Genomic DNA, 22,959 nt, shown 5'->3' on the forward strand with positions numbered 1-22,959 from the left:
CATAGTGATGACTGCTTCATCAACTCCTTTATTTAATATCTCCATAAGCTCCAATTTATATTTCTGTATAGGGTTTGATGATAACCAATGTTAGGGGTCGAGTTCCCGCCTCTGCACAGGGGGAATCTCAGGCCATCTCCGCTGCGGTCTCCCATTCTTCTCCTGCCGCAGTGGAGCCTGCTCAGCGGAGACGTCAGTCCCAGCGTCTCGCTCAGTCTGACTCTGTACAAAGAGTTACTACTGCATTTCCTGCTTCTGCAATTGAAGTCAGTGCTGGGCAGTGGCGAGCAGATGCTTCTGGGACTGCTTTTCTCGTTCTGAGCATGCCCAGAGTAAGATCTCTCAGTGGAGATCGAGGGTCACATGTTCAGATACTGCAGCTAAAGCCATTAGTCCTTCAGGAAGGTTCTGTAGGTGCTCAGGCTCTGTGGCAGCCTCTCATTGGTCCTTCTAGGAAGGTCCTGTACGTGCTGCAACTATTTAAGGCTCGCATGGCTGCACGGCCATGCACTAGTATCTTTCTATGTTATGCACTTTGCGCCAGTGTGGTCATGTAAGTTTGTGTTCAGGGACCCGGCTGAAATAAGCCCCTAAAATGCTGGCACCTCCGGCGAGGAGATTGTGTGTGTATGTATTCAGGGACCTGGCTGAAATAAGCTGCTAGAATGCTGGCACCTCCGGCAAGGAGTTTTGTGTGTATGCATGACCACTGACTGCTCTCAGTTGGGTAGTTAGCCTGTGCCTCTGTGAAGTCTAACAGGGCGCAGTGCTTTGCTTTCACGGCTACTCTGTGAAATAACAGAGTTAGTTCATACCGCCATATAGTTCCGCCGTTTGCTAGCAGCAGGTTCTCCTGCACGGTGGACCCCGGGCTGCAAAACGCAACAATTCCAATAAAACATCTATATTTACTCAGTGCGTTCCGCTAGCCCTAACAACCAATCATAGCAGGAAAGTGAATTTAGCTGTCTAAATGCTTCCCGCTCGTACATCTGTATCGGCCATAACACAATGTTGCCTCCCTTGTCTGCCCACTTGATGACAATATCCTTATAGCTTTTGAGTTCCTTGATGGCTTGCCTCTGTGGATTTGTAAGATTGTCATCATACACTCTACCATCAAGTTAAAAGAAATCCTCCTTAACCAAGTTAACAAAAAATTTTAAGTGTGGACAAAGTAGTAAGGTTTCTCCTTGTGGAGAGTGACATACCAGCTCTGGCTTGTCAAGGTAACCTAGCCAAATCAGTTATCATGCTTCGCACTGACGAGGGCCAACAGCCCGAAACACCGTGTCTGCGAATTGAGATACTGATTTGGCTCTTATCCTAAGTCATATTGCAAGACTCATTAAAGGGTTGATTGTGACATGTAGGATCGCTACTTCCAATTGGTGGTGCTATAGAGTTCAAGTCCTCTGAAGAGGAAATTTGCATATTAAGTGTGGACAGGCAGACAAGGGCGGGAAAGCCTGTGAATGCCTGTACAGATGTATGGGTAGTGAGGAAAAGCCCGCAGAAGCATCTTCTTTGTGCTCACCAGCAAGGGATTCCAGATCTTGTAGAGGCTGTTTTCCTGCATTTGTTGCTCAGTGTGATAGATCTGGACTAAAATATTTTTTGAAAATGAGCTTCCTCGCAAACAATTCAAGATTCTTCACCCTCTTTTCTCCTTGTTTCCTATGATCATCCTACCGACTTTTACTTATTGTGGACAATTTTCAATATTATACCCTTATCGTGAGGTAGATCTATGTTTTCAGTTTTCTATCTCCATAATGTTAATAATCTGAAAATTAACCCTATATATATAGCAGGTTTCCTTTAAGACTTTAATCGTGCGGCACTTGAACAGCAAAAATGATTGCAATGATTGTCTCAAAGGTTTGCAATTGCTAAGTTAAAGGTACCATCATTTTTTTCCAGGCCATTTTCATTAGTTTGCTTTTTATTTTTTTTTTGCTGAACCACAATTTGCAAGCAAAGTCTTATTTTCATTAGTTGACATTCAATAAATTTAAATTGAATATTACGTTTGTTAGTTCCAAGTTATTTCAATGACCATTGTGGGTTTTTCTTACTTTAACAGAAGGATACCAACAATTTTCTTCATGTGGAAACAAATTTTAAGAAATGAGCAAATTTCTTAAGATCTTGCATATGCATTAACTATTTGTCGTGTGGAACTAATTTATTTTACCCATACTGTATATCATTTTGTTTTGTATTTTCTTTATAATGTGATCTACTATATAATTGTCTAAGGGTCACTTCCGTCTGTCTGTCTGTCTTTCCGTCTGTCACGGATATTCATTGGTCGCGGCCTCTGTCTGTCATGGAAATCCAAGTCGCTGATTGGTCATGGCAAAACGCCCATGACCATTGCCACGACCAATCAGCGGCAGGCACAGTCCGGCGGCAACATGGCCGCTCCTTCCTCCCCGCAGTCAGTGCCCGCTCCATACTCCCCTCCAGTCAGCGCTCACACAGGGTTAATGGCAGCACTAATGGACCGCGTTATGCCGCGGTGTAACACACTCCATTAATGCTGCTATTAACATTGTGTGACCAACTTTTTTACTATTGATGCTGCCTATGCAGCATCAATAGTAAAAAGATATAATGATTAAAAAAATTAAAAAAATAAAAAATCAACATATACTCACCTTCCAGCACCTTTCTCGCTCCTCGAGACGCTCCGGTGACCAGTCCATGCATTGCGATCTCGCGAGATGATGACTTGGCGGTCTCGCGAGAACGCAATGCACTCTTGAGACCGGAGCACGCGATGAGCATTGGTAAACACTTCCTGGATCCAGGGGCCAATGGAAGGTGAGTATATAACTATTTTTTATTTTAATTCTTTTTTTGAACAGGGATATGATGCCCACAGTGCTATATAATACGTGGGCTGTGCAATATACTACGCGGGCTGGGCAATGTACTACGCGCTGGGCAATATACTACGTGGGCTGTGCAATATACTACGTGGACTGGGCAATATACTACGTGGTCAGGGCAATATACTACGTGGGCTGTGCAATATACTACGTGCGCTGGGCAATATACTATGCGGGCTGTGCAATATACTATGCAGGCTGTGCAATACACTACACGGACTGGGCAATATACTACGTGACTGGGCAATATATTACGTGACTGGGCAATATACTATGTGGCTGGGCAATATACTATGTGGCTGGGCAATATACTACGTGGCTGGGCAATATACTATGTGGCTGGGCAATATAGTATGTGACTGGGCAATATACTATGTGACTGGGCAATATACTATGTGACTGGGCAATATACTATGTCACTGGGCAATATACTACGTTGCTGGGCAATATGCTACGTGGCTGGGCAATATAGTACGTGACTGGGCAATATACTACGTGGTTGTGCAATATACTATGTGGCTAGGCAATATACTACGTGGGTGGAGCGCCCCCAGACACAGGGCCACAGGTTACTCGGTACCGGTCCTCTCTGTCTCAGTTCTGGGGTTGTCACGGTGGCTGGACCCGGTACGTGACCCTGCTAAGGGGCGTCCAATGAAAGGGGTGATGGTAGTTTGTCAAGGGTTCGTGACGCCACCTGTGGTATTCGGCCAGTGAGACCGACGCTGCTTGGGGTCCACTAGGGTGATGTGATGGCAGCTAGATGGTATACCTTCCCACAGGTGAAGTGTGTCCCCAGGGCTTCCCGATAATGTAGATGGCGATGGTGTGAGGTGCAGTCAATAACGAGGACACAAGGTTGCAGTCTCTTTACCTCTTTACCGAAGACTTCAGGATCCGCAATCCAGAGCACGGTTATCAGGGCTGTCTGAGACCTGCCGGTCCAAAGGCACATCCAGAGTTCCCTTTGCAGGTGGAAATTGTGGCCTACCACTAGCGCCTGTGTGTTGTAGTGCTTCCCTGCTGAGCATTCGGGATAGTCCTCACAACTTCTGTTCTCGTTCGTTCCAGTTCTTTCTAGTTCTTTCTATTCTCCGTCCCCCAGGTTTGTTATGGCTAGAACGCTCCCGTTTTATGGGAAGACTCGGAGCTCTTCCGGGACCCTAGAGATGCCCCTCTCCACGCGTTGCCCCCTATGTCTGCTTAGGTGATGTAAGGTAGACAGCCAACCTATAATTAACTGTCCTGCGGTATTTGAAGTAAGGCATAAAGTCAGTTACTTCTTCGGTGTTCCGGGCACCGACTACGCGCCTCAGTAGGATGTTGCCGTTTTCCGTGCATGACTCCTACTGGCTCTCCTTTGTGCTTTGATCTCGTTTCTCACTGTCCACAATATCCTTCGCTTTGTGTCCTTTCTTTGGATGCCGCCGCAGATAGCGCAGGTGTGGCTCCATAACATTCTATCCTTGTCGCTAGGTGCCTGCCAGGTTCCCACGCCTGACAGGGACCCCCCTGTATTTTCCCCTCACAACACCCCCTGCCACGGGATGTTGCCTGAACAAAACCCAGTCAGCTTCTGACTAACTTCCTATCCAACCCCTAGTTTTACCAGTGCGAGGAGTGGCCTAATAAATAAAACCCTTTGCTCCCCCTAGTGGCCGGAGTGTGAAGTGTACTGTGTGCTGGTGATACCTGGTCAGATGAACTCCTTTAGTGCCATCAGACGTGCCATCACTCTCCTTAGCGGCAGAGCGACATTACTGCAACGACCAGGTCTCTGGGGCGCTGCATGGGCTGTGCAATATACTACGTGGGCTGTGCAATATACTACGTGGACATGCATATTCTAGAATACCTGATGCATTAGAATCGGGCCACCATCTAGTGTAGTTATATACATAAAACTCTATTTTTATGAACTTTCAATCATGCTATTGTTTTTTCCTCTGGTGACCTTATTTGCGACTCATATTTACCCTTTTTCTTTTTGTGTCCTAATTAGTGTTGAGCGATACCTTCCGATATTCAGAAATATAGGGATCGGATTCGATAGGCCGATATCCAAAAAATATCGGATATCGCCGATACTGATGCGGAAACCAATGCAAGTCAATGGGACACAAATATCGGAATGAAAATAAGCCCTTTCTTTCCTTGTACATCCTGTTCCGGAGGGGGGAAGAGTGTGGGCGGTGCATGGGCGGAGACTGTGTGTCTGTGTAGGACCGTGGGGGGTGTGTGCGGGGCTGCCGGGGGTCTGTACGGGCCAGCCGGGGGTCTGTGCGGACAGCCGGGGGTCTGTGTGGGCTGCTGGGGGTCTGTGCGGCCTGATGAGGGTCTGTACGGGCTTCTCGGGGGTCTGTGCGGGCTGTTGGGGGTCTGTGCTGGCCTGCCGGGGGTCTGTACGGTCCTCTTGGGGGTCTGGGCGGCCTGCCGGGGATCTGTGCGGGCCTGCCGGGGGTCTGTACGGGCCTCTTGGGGGTCTGTGGGGCCTGCCGGGTGTCTGTACGGGCCTCTCAGGGGTCTGTGCGGCCTGCCGGGGGTCTGTGCGGGTGTGCAGGCATCGTCCGATGGGACTACAAGTCCCATCGGGCTATGCCTGCTACAATGGCAGTGATTGACACATTAGCCAATGATGGGACAGTAGTAGTCCCATCATCCGGCTAATGTGTTGAATGTAAAAAAAATACATTATACATACAACGTACATACTACATACATACTAAATACATACTGCATACATACATACAACATAATACATACATACTAAATACATACATACATACAACATACATACTACATACATACAACATACTATATACTACATACATGCATACATACATACTACATACATACTACATTCATACATACAGCATACACACAACATACATACAACATACATACATACATACAACATACTACATATATCAATACAACATACATACATCCATACAACATCCATACAGCATACATACAACATACATACATACTACATACATACAACATACTACATACATACTACATACTTACTACATTCATGCTACATATTACATACATACATACTACATACATGCATACTACATACATAATACATACATACTACATACATACTACACACATACTACATACATACAACATACATACTACATACATACAACATACTATATACATACTACACACATACTACATACATACATACTACATACATACAACATACTACATACATACAACACACTACATACATACAACATACTATATACATACTACATACATACTACATGCACACATACATACTACATACATACTGCATACATACTATATACAATACATTCATATATTACATACAATACAAACATATAGACATACAGTACATATAACATAGAGTACATACTTACCATCACTTATCATTTTGATCCCCAAAGCCACTGTCATCTGAAAAAAATATGAAAATAACAAACAACCAATATACTCCCTGATCCACAGAAATCCACGAGTGTCCCACGGCAATCTCCCATGGAGAACGGCAGCATCAGCTGATGCGACCGCTCTCTAGGGGCTCCAGGAACACAATGACAAAAGGAAGGTATCCTTCCGCACTGTATTCCTCCGCAGCTGTAAAAAAATAGTCCCTAGTCTCACTTTTGGCATTGCTGTGTGAGAAATTTTCCCACGCAGCAATTGCCATAAAGTGAGACTTTGAACTATAGTAACCTCAGTGATGCACTGCAGGAGCCATTGTCTCCTGTCAGTGTGTCACTGAGGGTCCTACAGAGCAGTGACATCACTTGATGTCTCTGTTCTATAGGGGAGATTGCCGTGGGACACTCGTTATTAATTGGACTACTGCGGACAGGTAGTATACGGTTTATTATTTAACTTTTTTGCAGGCGCTGAAGTATGGTAAGTATGGTTAAATGAAGAATATTAAAATACTTTTTTGCTTATGTGTGTGTGTTTTATTCACCCTTTATTCCTATTGGATTAATAATGAGTAGGCGTCTTATTGACGCCTCTCCGTTAGTAACCCGGCTTAAAATCACCTTACAATAGCAAGGTGAAATTAACCCCTTATTACCCCATATCCTACCGCTACACGGGAGTGGGATCTGACAGATGCGCCATTTCTGGGGTGGCGGCAGACTGGTATTTGCAGATGTGGGGGCAATATCCATGGCCCCTCTCTAGGCTATGAATATCAGCCCGCAGCTGTCTGCGTAGCCTTTCTAGCTATTTAATATAGGGACCCCACGTCATTTTTTGGGGGGTCCCCCTATTTTAATAGCCAGTAAACGCAGCTGCGGGCTGATATTTATAGCAGGCTACAAATATTGACCCCCAGCCGTCGGCTTTCCCTCTCTGGTGCAGAAAATTGCGCGGGTGCCCACACCGTTTTTTTCAGTTTTTTTTTTAATTAAACGCTCATTAAGGCCTCTTTCACACTTGCGTCGGTACAGGTCCGTCACTATGCGTCTGGCCGACGTACCGACGCACGTTGTGAAATTTGTGCACAACGTGGGCAGCGGATTCAGTTTTTCAATGCATCCGCTGCCCATTCTGAACTCGGAGGAGGAGGGAGCGGCGTTTCGGCCGCGCATGCGTGGTAGAAAATGGCTGACACGACGGACCTAAAAAACGTTCACTTGAATGTTTTTTCGTGCCGACGGTCCGCCAAAACACGACGGATCCATTGTATGACGGACGCGACGTTTGGACATCCGTCGCGATCTGTTGCTAACACAAGTCTATGGGTAAAAACGCATCCTGCGAGCACAATTGCAGGATCCGTTTTTTCCCAAAACAACGGATTGCGAGAGATTGCTAAAAAAGCAAGTGTGAAAGTAGCCTTAGAAACATCGGCCTTTCAATTATATATACAGGTCCTTCTCAAAAAATTAGCATATAGTGTTAAATTTCATTATTTACCATAATGTAATGATTACAATTAAACTTTCATATATTATAGATTCATTATCCACCAACTGAAATTTGTCAGGTCATTTATTGTTTTAATACTGATGATTTTGGCATACAACTCCTGATAACCCAAAAAACCTGTCTCAATAAATTAGCATATTTCACCCATCCAATCAAATAAAAGTGTTTTTTAATAACAAACAAAAAAACCAACAAATAATAATGTTCAGTTATGCACTCAATACTTGGTCGGGAATCCTTTGGCAGAAATGACTGCTTCAATGCGGCGTGGCATGGAGGCAATCAGCCTGTGACACTGCTGAGATGTTATGGAGGCCCAGGATGCTTCAATAGCGGCCTTAAGCTCATCCAGAGTGTTGGGTCTTGTGTCTCTCAACTTTCTCTTCACAATATCCCACAGATTCTCTATGGGGTTCAGGTCAGGAGAGTTGGCAGGCCAATTGAGCACAGTAATACCATGGTCAGTAAACCATTTACCAGTGGTTTTGGCACTGTGAGCAGGTGCCAGGTCGTGCTGAAAAATGAAATCTTCATCTCCATAAAGCATTTCAGCCGATGGAAGCATGAAGTGCTCCAAAATCTCCTGATAGCTAGCTGCATTGACCCTGCCCTTGATGAAACACAGTGGACCAACACCAGCAGCTGACATGGCACCCCACACCATCACTGACTGTGGGTACTTGACACTGGACTTCAGGCATTTTGGCATTTCCTTCTCCCCAGTCTTCCTCCAGACTCTGGCACCTTGATTTCCGAATGACATGCAAAATTTGCTTTCATCAGAAAAAAGTACTTGGGACCACTTAGCAACAGTCCAGTGCTGCTTCTCTGTAGCTCAAAAGTGGCTTTACCTGGGGAATGCGGCACCTGTAGCCCATTTCCTGCACACGCCTGTGCACGGTGGCTCTGGATGTTTCCACACCAGACTCAGTCCACTGCTTCCTCAGGTTCCCCAAGGTCTGGAATCGGTCCTTCTCCACAATCTTCCTCAGGGTCCGGTCTCCTCTTCTCGTTGTACAGCGTTTTCTGCCACATTGTTTCCTTCCAACAGACTTACCATTGAGGTGCCTTGATACAGCACTCTGGGAACAGCCTATTTGTTGAGAAATTTCTTTCTGGGTCTTACCCTCTTGCTTGAGGGTGTCAATGATGGCCTTCTTGACATCTGTCAGGTCGCTAGTCTTACCCATGATGGGGGTTTTGAGTAATGAACCAGGCAGGGAGTTTATAAAAGCATCAGGTATCTTTTGCATGTGTTTAGAGTTAATTAGTTGATTCAGAAGATTAGGGTAATAGGTCGTTTAGAGAACCTTTTCTTGATATGCTAATTTATTGAGACAGGTTTTTTGGGTTATCAGGAGTTGTATGCCAAAATCATCAGTATTAAAACAATAAAAGACCTGACAAATTTCAGTTGGTGGATAATGAATCTATAATATATGAAAGTTTAATTGTAATCATTACATTATGGTAAATAATGAAATTTAACACTATATGCTAATTTTTTGAGAAGGACCTGTATATATGGATATATCTATCTATAGATATATTTATAGATAGATATATCTATAGATGCATAGATGTATCTATCTATTTATCTGGCTGCTTTCACACATCCGTTTTTTTCAGTCAGGCACAATCCTGCGAGTTTTGAAAAAAAAGGATACGTTTTTTCCCGCCGGATACGTTTTTTTCTCATAGTTGTATTAGCGCCGGATTGCGCCTGATGGCCAAATGTTTTATCTGTTTTTTGCCGCATCCGTCAAAAAAGCTGTTTCCGCCGGACGGAAAAAAACATACAGAGGAACGTTTTTTCTGTCCGGCCAAAAAATGCACAGCGACGGATCTGGCAAAAAACGGATGAAAAGTGTCACCATCAGGCACAATCTAGCGCTAATACAACTCAACTCTATGAGAAAAAAAATGGATCCGGCGGAAAAAAACAGATAAAACATCTGGTCATCAGGCGCAATCCGGCGCTAATACAACTATGAGAAAAAAACGGATCCGGCGGAAAAAAACCTATCCTTTTTTTCAAAACTCACCGGATTGTGCCTGACGGCAAAAACCTGATGTGTGAAAGCAGCCAGATATATGGATAGATACATCTATGTATCTATAGATATATCTATCTATAAATATATCTATAGATAGATATATCCATAGATATATAATAGAAAGGCCAATGTTTCTAAGGCCTCTTTCACACTTGAGTTTTTAGCAATCCATCGCAATCCATAATTTTGGGAAAAAAAACAGATCCTGCAAATGTGAATGCTTAAGTGAACATTTTTTGGTCGTCGCATCAGCCATTTTCTACCGCGCATGTGCCCCCTCCTCCCCGGACTTCAGAAAGGGCAGCGGATGCGTTGAAAAACTGCATATGCTGCCCACATTGTGCACAAATTTCACAATGTGCGTCGGTATGTCGGCCCGACGCATAGCGACGTACCCGTACCGACGCAAGTATGAAAGAGGCCTTAATGAGCGTTTAATTAAAAAAAAACGGAAAAAAACGATGGAAAAAAATGGCAATTTTCTACTCCAGAGGGGGAAAGCCGACGGCCGGGGGCCAATATTTGTAGCCTGCTATTAATATCAGCCCGCAGCTGTCTGCCTAGCCTTTACTACTACAAAAAAATGACGTGGGGTCCCCATATATTTTATAGCCAGAAAGGCTACGCAGACAGCTGCGGGCTGATATTCAAAGCCTAGAGAGGGGCCATGGATATTGCTCCCCCCCCCCGGCTAGAAAAACTGGTTGCTCGGTTCCTAAGGATGCAATAAGCAAATGACCTTCGATGACGTCACGGTCACGCGACGGTGACGTCATCGAAGGTCCTTCGCTTTTTGCATCCTTAGGAACCGAGGCCGCCGCTTGCACCGCTGAGAGCTGTGGGCCGTCGGAGGGTAAGTATATCCCATATCTTTTATTTTTATTCTTTTTTCACATGAATATGGATCTCAGGGCATGAAGGAGAGTCTCCTCTCCTCCAGATCCTGGGAACCATACAGGACCGCTCCCTGCACATGCCGTACCCGGCGTATAATACGACCCCCGACTTTTGAGATGATTTTCAGGGGTTAAAAAGTCATCTTATACGCCAAAAAACAGGTATATATATATATATATATATATATATATATATATATATATATATATACAGTATATATACACACTATTAACATATATACACTGTAATTTATAGCTACTGATGTTTCACCTGCTATGTTGCTCAACTTTGTCATCTGTTTTGTTTATCTGCTGGGTTAGAATAGAGAGCTGTAAATGGAGACTGGAAGGGGTCAAGAAAACCAAATGTTTAATTTAAAGAAAATGCTATTTTTGCTAATTTCTCTGCTATTTGTAACAAGGAAACAAGATTCCTTGTTAGGTTTGTCTCACTAATGTGAAACTGATTTGGTCCTGTTTGACCAATGGTAAGTGACAGTAGTGGTATCCAAGTTTACTGTTTGTTTTTGGGAAAGTGCAGATTGTTTGCTGAAGAGGTGGCATATTTTGCATTTCTTAGAAATTAATTTTAGTTTCTGAGCTACAAAAACTCCCAGTTAGATGTGATCTATGTTAAAATCTATTTAAAAGGGAATCTTTCCCCATGATTTTGACAATTAATCTGCAAGCAACATAATATAGAGATGGAGACCCTGATGTCAGCGATGTGACACTTACTTGCTTGTTGCATGTATTTCAGCACATGATTGCATCAATAAAGGTTTATGAAATCTAAATAACACCAAGTATCAGAAACAAAGCAGCTCTATTTAAAGCATAACATACTATAAAGAGAGAAAAACCACAATCTCAAAAACATGATAAAAACATGTAAATAACTAACTCAAAAGTGAAATGAAAAACCTTAAGTAACCTAATATACTTAATAAGTGCAGAAATGGCAGAGAAAATCTCCAACATTAAGCAATAAAAACTCACCATTTGTGGGAACAAAGCCTTAGATGCTGGGTTTTTGACACAGTGTAAATTTGCAGTGTCAAAAGCTCATCGTGGGAATGTACCCTAAAACTTACTATTTTCCAGCCAACCATTAAACCAGAAAACAAGTGTGCTCATTACTCGAGTTTTCTGAGCATGCTCAGGTGTTCCCCGAGTATTTTGAGCATGCTCGTATATTATGTTTCAGTCCGAGCAGCTGCATGATTTGCAGCTGCTAGACAGCCTGAATACATGTGAGGATTTCCTAACAAACAGGCAATCCCTGCATGTGTTCAGGTTGTCTAACAGCTGCAAATCATGCAGCTGTGGCGACACAAATATAATCTACAAGCACGCCAAAAATACTCAGAGATCACCTGAGCATGCTCGGAAATCTCGAGTAACGAGCACACTCGCTCATCACTACCTTACTCCTATGAGCTAATTTGCAGCATAGCAGTTAAAACTGACTTGAATGGCAAGCTGCAAGAGGTCTTATAAATTATCTATAGGCTATCGGTAAAGCATAAAATGTGACAGTAGATGAATTATCAGGGTATATTTGTATGTTTTTGACACACATTTTTCATGTTTACAGCAAGTCAATTCTTTCAGTGCTTAATCAGCTTTTTCATTCATTCAAATGAATCAAGAAAAATGCATTAAAAAAGCACAAATGTAGCAAAAAGATGCATATTTTACCAACACTCCACTATTTCCATGAAGTGCGAATGCACGGACTGGCCGCCAATCTCCCAACCAGAGCATAACAGCTGCATGCATTTCTATAATGGCTGTCATGCTCAGGACAGGAGACCACCGCTATTCCATGCTTTGGGGTACAAGATCAGACCAATTTCCATGAATGTCTTCATGAGACCTAGGACTTTTGACAAATGTACCATTAATAAAGAGGTTGAGAGAGGTTGTATAGTTTGGTCTCCTTTTACTTCATTATGCTTTCCAGGATGTGGAAGGTCCTCTATAATGCATTTTGATTTGTCCGCTATACCAGAGATTGGGAATGATAAGACTACTTTCTTGCCAAATCATAATAATTTGCAAGGTCTCAAGTAGCAGGGAAGACAATGAGCTCTCTATGTGCAACTGTGTCAGGAAGCACAATTGGATTCAGAGGCAAATGTAGTAAAACTTTAACTCACACCTCCAGAACAGCTAATTGGAACATATCTCCAGTGTTCTACCAGAACAATGGAAAAAGTGCACACTTGACTCAACGCCAGGGCCAACAAGTTCTATATGGCTATATGCATTATATTTTTTATTATACTAAAAAAATCATACTGCCTATATTGTACCTGCTATCATAACAATAGGGAATACCTAAAAAAAATGTTTTCAATTAACTTAATAAATTTAAATGACTGAAAATGTGTGAAAAAATGTAAATGAAAAGATATAGCAATAAATATTCTAAGCATTCATATAAATAGAAATAATTACAGTGTTTTGCCTTCAACATTTATATGATATTTTTTGTAGCATCAGAATCCCTGCATGATTCTCATTCTCCTCTCACCCAGCAGGCAAGGTAACTCACTCATCATCCTGGCCCTCAGTCCATGCTTCCTCCTGTTGCTGCGGCCTCACAGAGTTTGCGCACATCTGGCAAATGTCCAGGCACTGCAGTTAGAGCACGTCAAAGCTCCCGGTCTCTTAAAGAGACAACGCAAACCATCCTAAAGTGTCCACAGCCAATGGATGGGAGATGCTTATTATTTAAGGCACCTCCACCTGTTGGGAGGTGCTCGAGCAATGTGTTCACTGTGCTTCCCTGCCTGCATGTATACCAGCCATACCTAGTAGTTTTCTAACCTCATTGAGCTTTAAACTTCATAGCCAGGTGTATGCAATCATGAGAAAAGCTACTTAAAGTGGCCACTTGCAAGTTGTTCTCCTGTTTGAATCTCCTCTGAAGAGTGGCATCATGGGCTCCTCAAAACAACTGTCTAATGATCTGAAAACAAAGATTATTCAATATAGTTGTTCAGGGGAAGGATACAAAAAGCTGTCTCAGAGATTTAACCTGTCAATTTCCACTGTGAGGAACAAAGTAAGGAAATGGAAGAACACAGGTACAGTTCTTGTTAAGGCCAGAAGTGGCAGGCCAAAAAAAACATCAGAAAGGCAGAGAAGATTAATGGTGAGATCAGTCAAGGACAATCCTCAGACCACCTCCAGAGAACTGCAGCATCAACTTGCTGCAGATGGTGTCACTGTGCATTGGTCAACTATACAACACACTTTGCACAAGGAGAAGCTGTATGGGAGAGTGATGCGAAAGAAGCCATTTCTGCAAGCACGCCACAAACAGAGTCGGATGAGGTATGCAAAAGCACATTTGGAGAAGCCAATTTCTTTTTGGAAGAAGGTCCTGTGGACTGATGAAACCAAGATTGAGTTGTTTGGTCATACAAAAAGGCATTATGCATGGCAGCCAAAAACACAGCATTCCAAGAAAAACACTTGCTACCCACAGTAAAATTTGGTGGGGGTTCCATCCTGCTTTGGGGCTGTGTGGCCAATGCCGGCACCGGGAATCTTGTTAAAGTTGAGGGACGCATGGATTCCTCTCAGTGTCAGCAGATTCTTGACAATAATGTTCATGAATCAGTGACAAAGTTGAAGTTACGCAGGGGATGGATCTTTCAGCAAGATATTGATCCAAAACACCGCTCCAAATCTACTCAGGCATTCATGCAGAGGAACAATTACACTGTTCTGAAATGGCCATCCCAGTCCCCAGACCTGAATATCATTAAACATCTGTGGGATGATTTGAAGAGGGCTGTCCTTGCTCGGCGACCATCAAACTTAACTGAACTGGAATTGTTTTGTAAAGAGGAATGGTGAAAAATACCTTCATCCAGGATCCAGGAACTCATTAAAAGCTACAGGAAGCGACTAGAGGCTGTTATTTTTGCAAAAGGAGGATCTACTAAATATTAATGTCACTTTTCTGGTGGGGTGCCCATACTGATTCACCTGTCAAATTTTGTTTGAATGCAGATTGCACATTTTCTGTTAGTACAATAAACCTCATTTCAAGGCAGAAACATTACTATGTCCAACAGTAATTAGATATATGAAACTGAAATAGCTGTTGCAAAAAAAACAATTTTTATAAAACATTAAGTTTAAGATTAATAGGGGTGCCCAAACTTTTTCATATAACTGTATGTGTGTGTGTGCAGTGACCTTATGTATAGGTATTGTGTGACTAGGAACATCTGCCCTGAAGGCTGCAGATTCACACCCAGGTGTTAAAATATATTTTCCTGGGACAAGTATAATTCTGTCTCCAATCTCACCAGGGGGTCTGTTATGAACAGGTAATTCAGAACCACAATGGACCTTGAAGTTCAGAGCATACAAAGTGACCTGACATTTACCAAAAACATATGACGAGCTCTGAGACGTGGAAACTCTGCTGACCGCAATCCCTAATCCTATCACACCACACTAGAGGTAGCCGTGGATTGCGCCTAACGCTCCCTATGCAACTCGGCACAGCCTGAGAAACTAACTAGCCCTGAAGATACAAAAATAAGCCTACCTTGCCTCAGAGAAATTCCCCAAAGGAAAAGGCAGCCCCCCACATATAATGACTGTGAGTGAAGATGAAATACAAACACAGAGATGAAATAGATTTAGCAAAGTGAGGCCCAACTTACTGAATAGACCGAGGATAGGAAAGATAGCTTTGCGGTCAACACAAAAACCTACAAACAACCACGCAGAGGGGCAAAAAGACCCTCCGCACCGACTAACGGTACGGAGGTGCTCCCTCTGCGTCTCAGAGCTTCCAGCAAGCAAGAAAAACCAATATAGCAAGCTGGACAGAAAAATATAGCAAACAAAAATAACATAAGCAGAACTTAGCTTATGCAGGATAGACAGGCCACAAGAACGATCCAGGAGGAAGCAAGACCAATACTAGAACATTGACTGGGGGCCAGGATCAAAGCACCAGGTGGAGTTAAATAGAGCAGCACCTAACGACTTAACCTCATCACCTGAGGAAGGAAACTCAGAAGCCGCAGTACCACTCTCATCCACCAAAGGAAGCTTATAGACAGAACCAGCCGCAGTACCACTCACGACCACAGGAGGGAGCTTGGCCACAGAATTCACAACAGTACCCCCCCCTTGAGGAGGGGTCACCGAACCCTCACCAGAGCTCCCAGGCCGACCAGGATGAGCCACATGAAAGTCACGAACCAGATCGGCAGCATGGACATCAGAGGCAAAGACCCAGGAATTATCTTCCTGACCATAACCCTTCCACTTAACCAAATACTGGAGTTTCCGTCTTGAAACACGAGAATCCAAAATCTTCTCCACAATATACTCCAATTCCCCTTCAACCAAAACCGGAGCAGGAGGATCAATAGATGGAACCACAGGTGCCACGTATCTCCGCAACAATGACCTATGGAACACGTTATGGATGGAAAAAGAAGCTGGAAGAGTCAAACGAAAAGACACAGGATTAAGAACCTCAGAAATCCTATATGGACCAATGAAACGAGGCTTAAAATTAGGAGAGGAAACCTTCATAGGAATATAACGAGATGACAACCAAACCAAATCCCCAACACGAAGTCGGGGACCCACACAGCGCCTGCGGTTAGCGAAACGTTGAGCCTTCTCCTGGGACAAAGTCAGATTGTCCACTACATGAGTCCAAATCTGCTGCAACCTATCCACCACAGTATCCACACCAGGACAGTCCGAAGACTCAACCTGCCCTGAAGAGAAACGAGGGTGGAACCCAGAATTGCAGCAAAACGGCGAAACCAAAGTAGCCGAGCTGGCCCGATTATTAAGGGCGAACTCAGCCAAAGGCAAAAAGGACACCCAATCATCCTGATCAGCAGAAACAAAACATCTCAGATATGTTTCCAAGGTCTGATTGGTTCGTTCAGTCTGGCCATTTGTCTGAGGATGGAAAGCCGAGGAAAAAGACAAATCAATGCCCATCCTAGCACAAAAAGCTCGCCAAAACCTCGAAACAAACTGGGAACCTCTGCCAGAAACGATGTTCTCTGGAATGCCATGTAAGCGAACCACATCCTGGAAAAACAACGGCACCAAATCAGAGGAGGAAGGCAATTTAGACAAGGGCACCAAATGGACCATCTTAGAGAAGCGATCACAAACCACCCAAATGACCGACATTCTTTGAGAGACGGGGAGATCCGAAATAAAATCCATAGAGATATGTGTCCAAGGCCTCTTCGGGATCGGCAAGAGCAAAAGCAACCCACTGGCACGAGAACAGCAGGGCTTAGCCCGAGCACAAATCCCACAGGACTGCACAAAAGAACGCACATCCCGCAACAGAGACGGCCACCAAAAGGATCTAGCCACCAAATCTCTGGTACCAAAGATTCCAGGATGACCAGCCAACACCGAACAATGAACGTCAGAGATAACTTTATTCGTCCACCTATCAGGGACAAACAGTTTCTCCGCTGGGCAACGGTCAGGTCTATTAGCCTGAAATTTTTGCAGCACCCGCCGCAAATCAGGGGAGATGGCAGACAAAATTACCCCCTCTTTGAGAATACCCGCCGGCTCAGGCAAACCCGGAGAATCGGGCACAAAACTCCTAGACAGGGCATCTGCCTTCACATTTTTAGAGCCCGGAAGGTACGAAACCACAAAGTCAAAACGGGAGAAAAACAGCGACCAACGAGCCTGTCTAGGATTCAACCGTTTGGCAGACTCGAGATAAGTCAAGTTTTTGTGATCAGTCAAGACCACCACGCGATGCTTAGCTCCTTCAAGCCAATGACGCCACTCCACGAATGCCCACTTCATGGCTAGCAACTCTCGATTGCCAACATCATAATTTCGCTCAGCAGGCGAAAATTTCCTGGAAAAGAAGGCGCATGGTTTCATCACCGAGCAATCAGAACTTCTCTGCGACAAAACAGCCCCTGCTCCAATTTCGGAAGCATCAACCTCGACCTGGAACGGAAGCGAAACATCTGGTTGGTACAACACAGGGGCAGAAGAAAAACGACGTTTCAACTCCTGAAAAGCTTCCACAGCAGCAGAAGACCAATTGACCACATCAGCACCCTTCTTGGTCAAATCAGTCAACGGTTTAGCAATGCTAGAAAAATTAGCGATGATGAAACGACGATAAAAATTAGCAAAGCCCAGGAACTTCTGCAGACTCTTCAGAGATGTAGGCTGAGTCCAATCATAAATGGCCTGAACTTTAACAGGGTCCATCTCGATAGTAGAAGGAGAAAAAATGAACCCCAAAAATGAAATCTTCTGAACACCAAAGAGACACTTTGACCCCTTCACAAACAAAGAATTAGCACGCAGGACCTGGAACACCATTCTGACCTGCTTCACATGAGACTCCCAATCATCCGAGAAGACCAAAATATCATCCAAGTACACAATCAGGAATTTATCCAGGTACTCTCGGAAGATGTCATGCATAAAGGACTGAAACACTGATGGAGCATTAGAAAGTCCGAATGGCATAACCAGGTACTCAAAATGGCCTTCGGGCGTATTAAATGCTGTTTTCCATTCATCGCCCCGTTTAATACGCACAAGATTATACGCACCACGAAGATCTATCTTGGTGAACCAACTAGCCCCCTTAATCCGAGCAAACAAATCAGACAGCAGCGGCAAGGGGTACTGAAATTTGACCGTAATTTTATTTAGAAGGCGGTAATCAATACAAGGTCTCAGCGAACCATCCTTCTTGGCCACAAAAAAGAACCCTGCTCCGAATGGCGACGATGACGGGCGAATATGACCCTTCTCCAAAGACTCCTTCACGTAACTCCGCATAGCGGCGTGCTCAGGTTCAGACAAATTAAACAGTCGACCCTTAGGAAACTTACTACGAGGAATCAAATCGATAGCACAATCACAATCCCTATGCGGAGGTAGGGCATTGGATTTGGGCTCATCGAATACATCCCGGTAATCAGACAAGAACTCTGGGACCTCAGAAGGGGTGGATGATGAGATAGACAGAAATGGAACATCACCATGTACCCCCTGACAACCCCAGCTGGACACAGACATTGATTTCCAATCTAATACTGGGTTATGGACTTGTAGCCATGGCAACCCCAACACGACCACATTATGCAGATTATGCAACACCAGAAAGCGAATATCCTCCTGGTGCGCAGGAGCCATGCACATGGTCAGCTGGGTCCAATACTGAGGCTTATTCTTGGCCAAAGGCGTAGCATCAATTCCTCTCAATGGAATAGGACACTGCAAGGGCTCCAAGTCAAACCCACAGCGCCTAGCAAACTCCAAGTCCATCAAATTCAGGGCACCGCCTGAATCCACAAATGCCATGACAGAATAGGAAGACAAAGAGCAGATCAAAGTAACGGACAAAAGAAATTTCGACTGTACCGTACCAATGGTGGCAGACCAAGCGAACCGCTTAGTGCGCTTAGGACAATCGGAGATAGCATGAGTGGAATCACCACAGTAGAAACACAGCCCATTCTGACGTCTGTGTTCTTGCCTTTCAGCTCTGGTTAAAGTCCTATCGCACTGCATAAGCTCAAGTTTATGCTCAGATAATACCGCCAAATGGTGCACAGATTTACGCTCGCGCAAGCGTCGACCGATCTGAATGGCCAAAGACATAGACTCATTCAGACCAGCAGGCATAGGAAATCCCACCATGACATCCTTAAGGGCTTTAGAGAGACCCTTTCTGAAAATAGCTGCCAGCGCACATTCATTCCATTGAGTGAGCACGGACCACTTTCTAAACTTCTGACAATAAATCTCTATCTCATCCTGACCCTGACACAGAGCCAGCAATTTTTTCTCTGCCTGATCCACTGAATTAGGTTCGTCGTACAGCAATCGGAGCGCCAGAAAATATGCATCAATATTACATAATGCAGGATCTCCTGGCGCAAGGGAAAATGCCCAGTCTTGAGGGTCGCCACGTAATAAAGAAATAATAATTTTAACTTGTTGAACTGGGTCACCAGAGGAGCGGGGTTTCAAAGCCAGAAATAGTTTACAATTATTTTTAAAATTCAAAAACTTAGCTCTATCTCCAAAAAATAACTCAGGAATAGGAATTTTAGGTTCTAACATAGGATTCTGAACCACTAAATCTTGAATGTTCTGTAGTCTTATAGTGAGATTATCCATCAAAGAGGACGGACCCTGAATGTCCATGTCCACACCTGTGTTCTGAACCACCCTGATGTATAGGGGAAAAGAAAGACAGAACACAGTGCAAAGAAAAAAAAATGGTCTCAGAACTTCTCTTTTCCCTCTATTGAGAAGCATTAGTACTTTGGGCCTCCAGTACTGTTATGAACAGGTAATTCAGAACCACAATGGACCTTGAAGTTCAGAGCATACAAAGTGACCTGACATTTACCAAAAACATATGACGAGCTCTGAGACGTGGAAACTCTGCTGACCGCAATCCCTAATCCTATCACACCACACTAGAGGTAGCCGTGGATTGCGCCTAACGCTCCCTATGCAACTCGGCACAGCCTGAGAAACTAACTAGCCCTGAAGATACAAAAATAAGCCTACCTTGCCTCAGAGAAATTCCCCAAAGGAAAAGGCAGCCCCCCACATATAATGACTGTGAGTAAAGATGAAATACAAACACAGAGATGAAATAGATTTAGCAAAGTGAGGCCCGACTTACTGAATAGACCGAGGATAGGAAAGATAGCTTTGCGGTCAACACAAAAACCTACAAACAACCACGCAGAGGGGCAAAAAGACCCTCCGCACCGACTAACGGTACGGAGGTGCTCCCTCTGCATCTCAGAGCTTCCAGCAAGCAAGAAAAACCAATATAGCAAGCTGGACAGAAAAATATAGCAAACAAAAATAACATAAGCAGAACTTAGCTTATGCAGGATAGACAGGCCACAGGAACGATCCAGGAGGAAGCAAGACCAATACTAGAACATTGACTGGAGGCCAGGATCAAAGCACCAGGTGGAGTTAAATAGAGCAGCACCTAACGACTTAACCTCATCACCTGAGGAAGGAAACTCAGAAGCCGCAGTACCACTCTCATCCACCAAAGGAAGCTTATAGACAGAACCAGCCGCAGTACCACTCACGACCACAGGAGGGAGCTTGGCCACAGAATTCACAACAGGGGTCCTGCTAGAAGCCAAGAAGAAGGGTAACATTTGACACCTCCTAGCTCTTGGAAGAGAGATGTTAATTACGACCTGGTAGTATCTCTGTGAGAGCTGTTACACACAGGATCTCAAGAGAAAATAATATATTCATTGGGGGGGCGTGGCCATGGTCCAGTCAAAAAACAAGCAATTATGATATTAACCTGAGGGGCAGGTCTAGAAACCTGACCTCCAGACCAAAGCTATAAATTATACCTGTATATAGAGAAAGGCGTTTACATGTGAGGGCAGCCAACGCTGATGTGTTCCACCAACTCCATTCACCCCCCCCTGGGGAGCAGAAAGCAAACTACCAGCTAGATGATTTCTGTAAGTTTCTCCTGTTTATTTTTATACTGTTTTGCATAAGTTGTATGTCTTTTTATTATCATATTTTTATATTTATACCTTTTTTTACTGTAAGCACTGAACCTTTTTGGATTAAAGTATAAAACTTTAACAAGTTGAATCTTGAATGTTCTAGCGAATCCATAGCCTGAGGTGTGTGAACCTTATGAGTGGTAGACATTATTAGTATTAATATTTCCGGGACTCATCGCTCGTGTGTTCGATGAGTGGGGGCAGCGTGTATGAGCGGGTGTGTGACCTGGGTTGGTGTGTGATTTATGCTCCCATTACAGCATAGGACAGAGGTTGAATGCTGGACTGAGAGTGGGGAGATAGATTAACCCTTGCAGGCACAACCCAAGTCACGTGCTGAGAGCGGGCATGTGACAAATTAGTTACACCATGGAGAAGGGATCCGTGACACTGCATATTAGACATACCCACCAGCACCTGCCATTTCTGCCTGTATACCATCCACACCTGCCTTCTTACCAGCTGTGCCTTAGTGTATACCTGCCGAACCCATCTGCCATGTCTCTCTGTATACCAGCCATACCTACCTGTACCTTCCATGCCTTCCGGTATACCAGTTGTGCCTGTCAGCAACTACCACTCCTGTATACCTGTCATGCCCTCTTCCCTCTGTATCAGTCTGTCATTGTTAGTTTGTTTACTGTAAGTGATATTTGTATTTTGATGTAACCCCATCTTATGTACCGCACCAGGGAATTAATGGTGCTATGTAAATAAATAATAATAATGCATGCCCATATCAGTGAGCCTTCCTATTTCTTGCCATTCCAGCTTTCTGCTCCTTTAGGGGTCAGCTGCCATGTGTCCGAGGTCTGTCCAGGAGTAGCACCTGGCATCCATTTGGAGCCAAATCTAATCACACCATCAGAGGCTTTAGCAAAGGGTAAGGTGTTCTATTAGTCACACCCCTCTGGGCTCTCCTCTGTTTACAACACAGTGGTTCCACTACCACGTTCATTACAGACTGCTCAGGCCATGGACTCTGCTGGCTCTCCATCCTCTCCAGTCTATTACCTGTACAAGAAGGTTTTGCTGTCAGAAGGACTAGCAGGATAAAATCATATCCTATCTGCAGACTGTGAACATTCGCAAGGAGATGCTAATGTCTGCAGACGTCCTCTTGATTGCGCGTCCTATCAGCTGTATTTTTGAATTTTTGGAGGATTTTCAGTCCTCTTTTTGTGGCTTTGCTACTGGATTAGTGATAGGACTCACAAGTGTGAGGACCCTTGACGTTGGGTTGCGAGCTTGCATATCTTGGCCAAAATATCAACCAATACCTCACATATTTATATGCATTTTGGGCACTTTATTTTTCAGGGTGCAGCCAAGTCCAGGACGTTGGGTCTTGTATACAGGGGTGTTCACATGGGATGCATTGAGAGAGTGCTGGCCAAGCCCGCCTAATCAAATAGTATGGGCATGATGAATAAGCTGTGAACCAGACGCTATGCATTACCTGCATGTGAACAAAGCCCTATACAGGCCTTTATTGTGCAAACATATACCAAGCAGTCACCCCCTCCATTAGTTGGTAAGTTGTGAGTGGCTGTCTATTTGGTATTTTGCGCCTGTGTTGCCAACATCTTTG

The sequence above is a fragment of the Ranitomeya imitator genome, chromosome 8 (assembly GCF_032444005.1).
Source record: "Ranitomeya imitator isolate aRanImi1 chromosome 8, aRanImi1.pri, whole genome shotgun sequence".
NCBI classification, from domain to species: domain Eukaryota; kingdom Metazoa; phylum Chordata; class Amphibia; order Anura; family Dendrobatidae; genus Ranitomeya; species Ranitomeya imitator.